The sequence below is a fragment of the Triticum aestivum genome, chromosome 2A, assembly GCF_018294505.1.
Source record: "Triticum aestivum cultivar Chinese Spring chromosome 2A, IWGSC CS RefSeq v2.1, whole genome shotgun sequence".
Lineage (NCBI taxonomy): Eukaryota > Viridiplantae > Streptophyta > Magnoliopsida > Poales > Poaceae > Triticum > Triticum aestivum.
The window spans coordinates 633,643,542-633,654,115 of NC_057797.1; positions in this window are offsets into that span (position 1 = coordinate 633,643,542).

Below are 10,574 nucleotides of genomic sequence, written 5' to 3' on the forward strand. Positions count from 1 at the left end.
TAAGTGAAAATCATCTGGGGGTATCCCCAGAATGAACTTATGAGTATCTCGCGAGTTGAACAAACGACACACATCGAGAGCAAAGTAAGACAGGGCGATAAGAAGTTTCAAGCGGATAGGCAATCGTTCATTGCCTGAAGCAGGGTGCGAAAGGGTTCAGAGCAACGGGTATAAGTATTGCGTCCGATACCAGAATAGATCTACAGGCAAGTGGCCCGTGAATTACATACAAAGTCAAGCGTGAGGAATAACTTTGGGAACAGGGGGTGTACAGGAGAGTCAGGTTTCGATCCTGTGAAACTATGGGTTATGGGCCCACCATGTGGTTAAAAGTAGAAGGTTGGTGACATCTTGCACGATCATGTAAGCAAGGCATGTTAGAGGAGAGTCTGAGGGTCATGTCGGCAACAACATAGGTACCAAGGGCGAGGGACGAAGAGAACCATTTTCCTGCTCGTTGAACGAGGCGGACCAATAGGCAAGGTTCTCGTCCATCGGTGGTTACTGGAATGTCATCAACAATAGTAATAGGGTCTTACTTATAGAGTGGTACAACGAGGTGCTTACCTAAGCAGGGGATTATCACTGCTTAGATTATATAGGTCACAAGAAGGGTCAAACAGACGCATGGAAAGGAAAATGTGATCATTAGGTTAAACAGAACAATGGAAAGGAAAAATGTGTTTAAACACATATTTCGGGGGTATATCCTTCCCAAGGATAAGCAGAGCATGATATCCATGACAGGATATAATGTAGAAAACCCTTTAGGTAAGGGGAGAGAAATTTCATGACATTACCCATACAACGGTGTTCGGATAATTGAGCAAGAAACATTTAGCATTGGGCTTCGGATGTTCTTGTTGAAAATCAGAGTATCGCAGACATGCTTCGAGATAGCATTGACATGGCCTTCAGGTGAAGATCAGACTTTGGAATCACGAAGGATCCATCTGGAATAACTTGTAGAATAAGTCTTACAATTTCCTCATGGATGAATGGATAACCTTGCTGAAAAGGAATCTATAATGATAGGTCCTCCAGCCGGGGGGGGTGCTAGGCATGACATCATGTTACCGGGTCATCAAAGGATCAATATCATAACTCTTGGAAAGTTGTCCCAACCATCATATTTGACCGAGTTTCAGATCCAATTGGTGTCAAAATACCTCAGACTCAGGATGCCTGAGAGAAAAAGGTGTAATACAAATTGACGAGATGACATTGTAAAGTTCTCGAGAAATGAACTATGGAAGCGAGTTCCGAAACAAGAGTTCATCAGTAAACCAACGAGAGGATGAGGAGGTGGCTGATGGAATCAGCGGCAATTCATCGAGATTAACAAAAGATGGATTCCCACAATTATGTGAACAAGGAGATAACATTTGTCAGATCAAATGGTATAATGATGTATGCTCGAGGAAAACATACACAATTAAACATTGGTTGAAAGGTGCACCCGAAATATGGGCCGGGTTGCACGACCAATGTCAGAATGGTGATTCAATAATCAATAGTCTAAGAATGAATGGCCGACCATTAACTTCAAAGCAATAGGGTTGCTAGAAGGGCAGAATCCAAACAACACCGTTCACTTGTTGGAATTAACACGGGGACCAAGAAAGAATGTTGATGGTGAGAAGTATTTCTATGTCAAGAATTCTCAAGAGGTGGAACAAATCTCAGAACATTCTTGACATAAAGGATGGTAATACTCCAAGGTAAAGAAGAACAATTGCAGGATAGCAAGGAACTCAAGGTATAACACCAAACATAAACAAGCTTGTGTTGGTGGGAAGGCAATAAAGTGGTCGATGATAATACAATTCATCGAGGGCAAGGATGGTATTTCTCATCATGAATTCAATTGATATCCTGGATGAGCTCAGAATGTTGATGATCACGACACCTTTGTCGCGAGAGTTCATGAAGATGTAATCGATCGGCGACAACATCAAGTCAAAGTAATGATGAAGTGAAAGGTTATTGGAACCAAGGGTACGACACAACTCGAAACCAAGCTTGTTGTTTAAGGCGAAATGGTATGACGATGAGGATCGACGTAAGGTTAGTTCATCGTCGAAAATTGTGCTCCGAGAAGAAGGACCGGGTAGCACAATTAAAATCATCACGACAATGATATAGCCAAACAGGCTAGGAATGGCGTGATCGGGTACAAACTCGTACTTATAGAAGCTTACTAAAGAGTTGTTGAATCGTAGTGCGGACTCAGTTTCGTTATCGGTGTCTTTGAGTGTTTATTAACTCAGAGCCCGTGAAAAATTGGAATCAGTGGGAAGGTAGCACTTGATGAAGAACTCATAAGGAGTTATGCAGTTCCATGATAATCTTGAGATACCAGGGGGGTAATACTCGACGATAGATCAAACTAGAAGTTGAACTGGGTATTGCTCTATAGAAGACAAGTGCTTAAACTTGCACAGGACATGATATTTAAAGGAGAACATGGTCAGAACCACGATTGCAAAAAGGCCAGATCTCAGATATAAGATGAACTTATACCAAGGGAATAATTGATTTTAAAAGAAGCTTCGATGAGAGGATGTACATCGTGTCCATGGGCATGAACGCAAAGTTCAAGGTCGACTCCCACTTCTCCATGCACAACCTTTCATTCACTTCTCGCACTCAATAAAGTTGTAGTTTTGAAATTTTATCTGGCAAAATACCAGAAGAGTACGACTCGTGAAAACTTTCGAGTTCTCACCCATTAAGGAAGGCATAGGTTCAACCCATCGGGGCATCTTATAATCATATACCAGAATCTTTAGAAGTAATTAACTCAAGCTCGAAGGCAGAGCATGGTTGAGAAAGTAGAGGATACAATTTACCAAAGGCACTATGTATCAGAGGAAAGGCTCACAAGGTTATTGAATATGAAGGGCGTTGTCAGATAAAATCCAACAAAGGATCTGGTGGTCCACAAGGGATCTGACGTGAGCATCGGTACTCAACTAGAGGAAGAAGATTGCAAGGAGATCAGATTATAGAAACAACTGACTAACTCAATTGTCAAATGCAAAGGAATTATGATTTCCAAATCAAGGGATCAGAAGCAATGCTCTGAGTAGGGATGGATAAGTTGAATAGCCTTACGGTACAATCAATGACAATTGGATTGGTCGAGAACCAATTCCAGTTAAAAGAATGGCAGCTGAGCCGGAGAAGTAATTTATAAGGATCAATGATGATTGCGTGCATTCGCAAACATATTGAGTCAACAGACTCAAAATGATAATGACAAGGAATGTCATTAAGACTACGAGACTTATGGGATTAACCATAATGCAGGCAAGCAAGAATTTCAAGAGCCAAAGGCTCCAGAGGATTTTAGGAAGATCGAATATTATTTTAAAGACTTTTGTGAAACACATGAACAACTGGGGATGAGCGGATACTCGGCAAGCGCGAGTAATTATTCGTAGGGGTATTCATGCAGCAAGGAACTGCAGGGCAGTAAGCGTAAAGAATTCTCGGAATATCGAAGAGTATTTCAGGACATCTTGTAATAACAAGAGCAACTGGGGATGACAATATGAACGATAGGTGTAAGTAGTTATCCAGAGGGATTTATCGATGGAAGTGAATTGCAAAAGCGATGGCACATAGTCTCGAGAGCACATCATAGAGTATCTTCGGAATCTTCTGGTGCAGTAGACGATCATCAATAATAAGGGGCTCTCCGGGTGAAAATGATAACGAGATCCTAATGTTAGATTTAGTAAAATACATTTAACCCGAATAGAAGAGATGTCAGAGTCCCAGAGTATAGGTCGAGGAATAAAAGATCCTACTACCACCCGATGGCGACGTGGGCCCATGGGTCACACAGCCATGTTAGTAAAAGTTTTTCAACGACTAGACTCGACTACGGCCAAGGAGTTGGAAAGGGGGATTCCTACAGGCAGTTGGCTCTGATACCAACTTGTGACGCCCCCGATTCAATCGTACACTAATCATGCACGCAAATGTGTACGATCAAGATCAGGGACTCACGGGAAGACATCACAACACAACTCTAAAACATAAATAAGTCATACAAGCATCATAATACAAGCCAGGGGCCTCGAGGGCTCGAATACAAGTGCTCGATCATAGACGAGTCAGCGGAAGCAACAATATCTGAGTACAGACATAAGTTAAACAAGTTTGCCTTAAGAAGGCTAGCACAAACTGGGATACAGATCGAAAGAGGCGCAGGCCTCCTGCCTGGGATCCTCCTAAACTACTCCAGGTCGTCGTCAGCGGGCAACACGTAGTAGTAGGCACCTCCAGTGTAGTAGTCGTCATCGACGGTGGCGTCTGGCTCCTGGGCTCCAGCATCTGGTTGCGACAACCAGAAAGAAAGGAAAGGGGGGAAAGGGGGGAGAAAGCAACCGTGAGTACTCATCCAAAGTACTCGCAAGCAAGGATCTACACTACATATGCATGGGTATGTGTGCAAAGGGCCATATCAGTGGACTGAACTGCAGAATGCCAGAATAAGAGGGGGATAGCTAGTCTTATCGAAGACTACGCTTCTGGTCACCTTCGTCTTGCAGCATGTAGAAGAGAGTAGATTGAAGTCCTCCAAGTAGCATCTCCAAGTAGCAACTCCAAGTAGCATCTCCAGTAGCATAATCCTACCCGGCGATCCCCTCCTCATATCCCTGAGGTAGAGCGACCACCGGTTGTATCTGGCACTTGGAAGGGTGTGTTTTATTAAGTATCCGGTTCTAGTTGTCATAAGGTCAAGGTACAACTCCAAGTCGTCCTGTTACCGAAGATCACGGCTATTCGAATAGATTAACTTCCCTGCAGGGGTGCACCACATAACCCAACACGCTCGATCCCATTTGGCCGGACACACTTTCCTGGGTCATGCCCGGCCTCGGAAGATCAACACGTCGCAGCCCCACCTAGGCAAAACAAAGAGGCCAGCACGCCGGTCTAAACCTAAGCGCACAGGGGTCTGGGCCCATCGCCCATAGCACACCTGCACGTTGCGAGGGCGGCCGGAAGCAGACCTAGCCTAGTAGGCGTTCCAGTCCAATCCGGTGCGCGCCGCTCCGTCGCTGACGTCTGAAGTGCTTCGGCTGATACCACGACGTCGGGATACCCATAACTACTCCCACGTAGATGGTTAGTGCGTATAGGCTCGTAGCCGACTCAGATCAAATACCAAGATCTCGTTAAGCGTGTTAAGTATCCGCGAACGCCGAACAGGGCCAGGCCCACCTGTCTCCTAGGTGGTCTCAACCTGCCCTGTCGCTCCGCCACAAAGTAACAGTCGAGGGCCGTCGGGAACCCAGGCCCACCTCTACCGGGATGGAGCCACCTGTCCTTTCAGCCCCCTCGTCAGAATCACTTGCGGGTACTCATCGAGCTGACCCGACTTTAGTCACTGTCTGTATAGTATGTATGTATGTATAGTATATACCCGTGATCACCTCCCGAGTGATCACGGCCCAATAGTATAGCAAGGCAGACTGACAAGAATGTAGGCCAATGATGATAAACTAGCATCCTATACTAAGCATTTAGGATTGCAGGTAAGGTATCAACAGATGTAGCGACAATGTTAGGCTATGCATCAGAATAGGATTAACGAAAGCAGTAACATGCTACACTACTCTAATGCAAGCATTATAGAGTAGAATAGGCGATATCTGGTGATCAAGGGGGGGGGGCTTGCCTGGTTGCTCTGGCAAGAGAGAGGGGTCGTCGGTGACATAGTCGTACTCGGTGGCGTCAGCGTCGGTCTCGTAGTCTACCGGAGATAAGAGGGGGAAGAAACAATGAATACAATGCAAACATAAACACGACGATGCGTGACGTGACAATGAGCGGTGCTAGGTGTGCCCTAACGTGGTATGAGGTGGTACCGGTTAAGGGGGGAAACATCCGGGAAAGTATTCCCGGTGTTTCACGTTTTCGGGCAAAGGAGCCGGAGGGGGAAAGTTGCGAGTTCGATAGGTTAGGGGTGTGTGGCGAACGAACGGACTGCGTATCCGGATTCGTCTCGTCGTTCTGAGCAACTTTCATGTTGAAAATATTTTAATCCGAGTTACGGATTAAAAGATATGATTTTCTAAAGATTTTATTAATTTCTGGGATTTAATTAATTATTTAATTAATTCGGAAAATGGATTTATGACGTCAGCATGATGTCATGCTGACGTCAGCAGTCAACAGAGTTGACTTGGTCAACCTGACTTGTGGGTCCGGGGGGACCCACCTGTCATCCTCTAATTAGGTTAATTAGGGTTTAGGTTAATCTAATTATAGTTTAATTAAACTTAACTAGTTAATTAATTTAATTAAACCGGATTAATTAACTTAATTAATTCATTAGTTAATTAATTAATAATTAATTTTATTAATCATTTTTATTTTTATAATTTTATTTTTAATTCCTTTTTTTAACCGTTCTGGGGTGTGGGCCCCCGTTGTCATAGGGCCATTAGGCCTTAGCGGATCGGGTGCGCCCGATCGGGAGGTGCGAGCGAAGGGGCACCCGCACGCGAGGCCACCAGGGGCGAGGCGGGGCGACAGAATCCGGCGGGGTAGGGGGGAAGGGACCGGCCAGCTCCGGCGAGCGGCGGGAATGGCCAGCAGGGGGCTCGACGGCAGCGGACGGTGCCGGCGTGGGCGCACGGGGCGCAAGGGGCGCGGCCATGGACGGGGCGAGACCAGCGGGCGGGGGGGGGGGGGGCGACGAGCACGGCCCGGTCGGTGTAGCGCGTGGCCAGGGCGCGACCGGCCGCGGTGAGCGCGGGGCCGGAGCGCACGGGGCGCGGCGACGGTCGCGGGGGAAGAGGGAGTGCGAGGAGAGGGGGCGGGAGCCCGGAGGTTCGGTGGCCGGGAGGGGGGAACGAGGGCGCCGTTCGGCGAGGGGGGAAGGAGAGGGCACGGGGGGGAAGGCGGCGTGGCCGCGGGTGGCCGGAGCCGGGGCGGAGCCGGCGACGGGGCTCCGGGCGCGGCGTCGTTCGGGAGGGGGGAGAGAGGGGAACGACGGAGGGGGAGGGGGCGAGCTCACATCGGGGCGCGCCGGGTCTATGCGAGCGGGCTCGGTGGAGGGCGGTGACGACCGGCGAGGAGGCGGGCGGGGGCGAGCTCGCCGGCGTCGGGGAGGCGGAGGGGGTCGGGATCGACCCGCGGCGGCGGTTGCTCGTGCTTGGGGGCGACGGAGGGGAGGAGGGGACCCCGGACGGTGGAGAGGAGGATGAGGGGGGGGGGTCCGGGCGGCGGTGGGGCGGCGGGGGCCGCCGGCGAGGTGGGGGGGCGACGGGGGTCTCGCCCCGATCTGGATCGGGCGAGGGAGCAGGGGAGCGTGGGTCGGGGCGCGTGGGGGGGGAGTGTGGGGCGGCTAGGGTTTGCCGTGGGGGGTGAGGGGATAAGCGACCGGCGCTGGGCCGGGCCAGGGGGGGGGGGAATGGGCCAGGGGGGGAAGGGGCCAAGTGGGGAGGGGGAATGGGCCAGGGGGAATGGGCCAGGGGTTTTCCCTTCCCCCCCCCTTTTTGTCTTTCCTTTTTCTTTTATTATTTCTCTTTTCTGCTTTTAGTTTACTTAAAATGCCAAAGCATTTTACCAAAATTAGTGCACCCCGCCATAATTAGGTTAGCTATTTTAGACAACCCCCGAACATTTTTAGTCTTTGTTTTGAAACCTTTTATCTTTGCTTTTGTTTTGATTTTGAATTCGAACCGGTTTCGAACTAACGCGAGTTTATCCACAGTAACCGAGGTGACGTGGCAACATTAGTGGGGATTACTGTAGCATAATTACCCGGGCGTCACAGCTTCTTTGCCATCTGGTGGCTGATGGCAAAGAGCCTGTAGCTTTGCCATCTGCTGACTGATGGCAAAGAGCCTGTGGCTTTGCCATCTGCTGGCTGATGGCAAAGCCACTTAACGGGGTTAGCTCCGTCAGAGGTTAACGGCATACTTTGCCATCAGCCAGCAGATGGCAAAGGCTGCAGGCTCTTTGCCATCAGCCAGCAGATGGCAAAGGCTGCAGGCTCTTTGCCATCTGCCAGCAGATGGCAAAGGCTGCAGGCTCTTTGCCATCAGCCAGCAGATGGCAAAGGTTGCAGGCTCTTTGCCATCTGCCAGCAGATGGCAAAGTGACTATATTGCCCCATTTAATTTTGTTTTTTCTTATATCAATTCATTTTCACAGAAATCAAACACAAATATATTTATATGACCAATATAGCATATTCAACACATATTACCAATAGTCATGAACACATATGTATCCAACACATGTTACCAATAGTAGCAAGTTTCATCCGTACATATACATAGTTTCATCAATATTACACAGTTTCATCCATAGGTAGCAAGTTTCACTAGGTCAAAACAAAAACTAAATACAAGCACTCCATCAACCCAAGCTTCCGTGATCTTAAGCAAATCTGTAAAATGGGAAAGAAGAAAGTTAGAAGAAGAAGATTATTATGATGCATCTTGAAACTTTTTGAAGAGACTTTGATGAATGAATGACTTACTACAAATGTAGAGTATCATTTTGGAAATATGATTTGCATTTGCTTAGAAGCATCACACTTCAGTGGTAAATTTCATTTTCTTCTTATCGCTCAGAAGCATCACACTTCAGTGGAAAATTTCATTTCTTTCTTATCACACCTCATGAATTTTTACAACTTGGTATGCTAATTTTCCCGCGGCAACACGCGGGGTTGTTATCTAGTTTCTTAAGCATATTATGTCATTTTAGAGCTAGATAAGCATATTAAGTCTTTTTTGAGGAAAAGATGCTAAGTATAGGTCATTTTAGAGCTATCCTAGGTTAAATAGGTCATTTTTATGCTAGCTAAGCATATTAAGTCATTTTGAAGGAAACAATGCTAAGTATAGGTCATTTTAGAGCTATCCTAGGTTAAATAGGTCATTTTGGAGCTAATTAAGCTTATTATGTAATTTTTGAACTAGCTAAGCATATTAAGTCATTTTGGAGGAAAAAATGCTAAGTATAGGTCATTTTAGAGCTAGCCTAGGTTGAATAGGTCATTTTGAAGCTAAGTAAGGTTATTATGTCATTTTGGAGCTAGCTAAGCATATGAAGTCATTTAGGACCTAAAATATGTCATTTCTTAAGCATACTATATCATTTTAGAGCTAGCTAAGCATATTAAGTCTTTTTTGAGGAAAAGATGCTAAGTATAGGTCATTTTAGAGCTATCCTAGGTTAAATAGGTCATTGTTATGCTAGCTAAGCATATTAAGTCATTTTGAAGGAAACAATGCTAAGTATAGGTCATTTTAGAGCTATCCTAGGTTAAATAGGTCATTTTGGAGCTAATTAAGCTTATTATGTAATTTTTGAGCTAGCTAAGCATATTAAGTCATTTTGGAGGAAAAAATGCTAAGTATAGGTCATTTTAGAGCTAGCCTAGGTTGAATAGGTCATTTTGAAGCTAAGTAAGGTTATTATGTCATTTTGGAGCTAGCTAAGCATATGAAGTCATTTAGGACCTAAAATATGTCATTTCTTAAGCATACTATATCATTTTAGAGCTAGCTAAGCATATTAAGTCTTTTTTGAGGAAAAGATGCTAAGTATAGGTCATTTTAGAGCTATCCTAGGTTAAATAGGTCATTTTTATGCTAGCTAAGCATATTAAGTCATTTTGAAGGAAACAATGCTAAGTATAGGTCATTTTAGAGCTATCCTAGGTTAAATAGGTCATTTTGGAGCTAATTAAGCTTATTATGTAATTTTTAACTAGCTAAGCATATTAAGTCATTTTGGAGGAAAAAATGCTAAGTATAGGTCATTTTAGAGCTAGCCTAGGTTGAATAGGTCATTTTGAAGCTAAGTAAGGTTATTATGTCATTTTGGAGCTAGCTAAGCATATTAAGTCATTTTGAAGGAAACAATGCTAAGTATAGGTCATTTTAGAGCTATCCTAGGTTAAATAGGTCATTTTGGAGCTAATTAAGCTTATTATGTAATTTTTGAACTAGCTAAGCATATTAAGTCATTTTGGAGGAAAAAATGCTAAGTATAGGTCATTTTAGAGCTAGTCTAGGTTGAATAGGTCATTTTGAAGCTAAGTAAGGTTATTATGTCATTTTGGAGCTAGCTAAGCATATGAAGTCATTTAGGACCTAAAATATGTCATTTCTTAAGCATACTATATCATTTTAGAGCTAGCTAAGCATATTAAGTCTTTTTTGAGGAAAAGATGCTAAGTATAGGTCATTTTAGAGCTATCCTAGGTTAAATAGGTCATTTTTATGCTAGCTAAGCATATTAAGTCATTTTGAAGGAAACAATGCTAAGTATAGGTCATTTTAGAGCTATCCTAGGTTAAATAGGTCATTTTGGAGCTAATTAAGCTTATTATGTAATTTTTTAACTAGCTAAGCATATTAAGTCATTTTGGAGGAAAAAATGCTAAGTATAGGTCATTTTAGAGCTAGCGTAGGTTGAATAGGTTATTTTGAAGCTAAGTAAGGTTATCATGTCATTTTGGAGCTAGCTAAGCATATGAAGTCATTTATGACCTAAAATATGTCATTTCTTAAGCATACTATATCATTTTA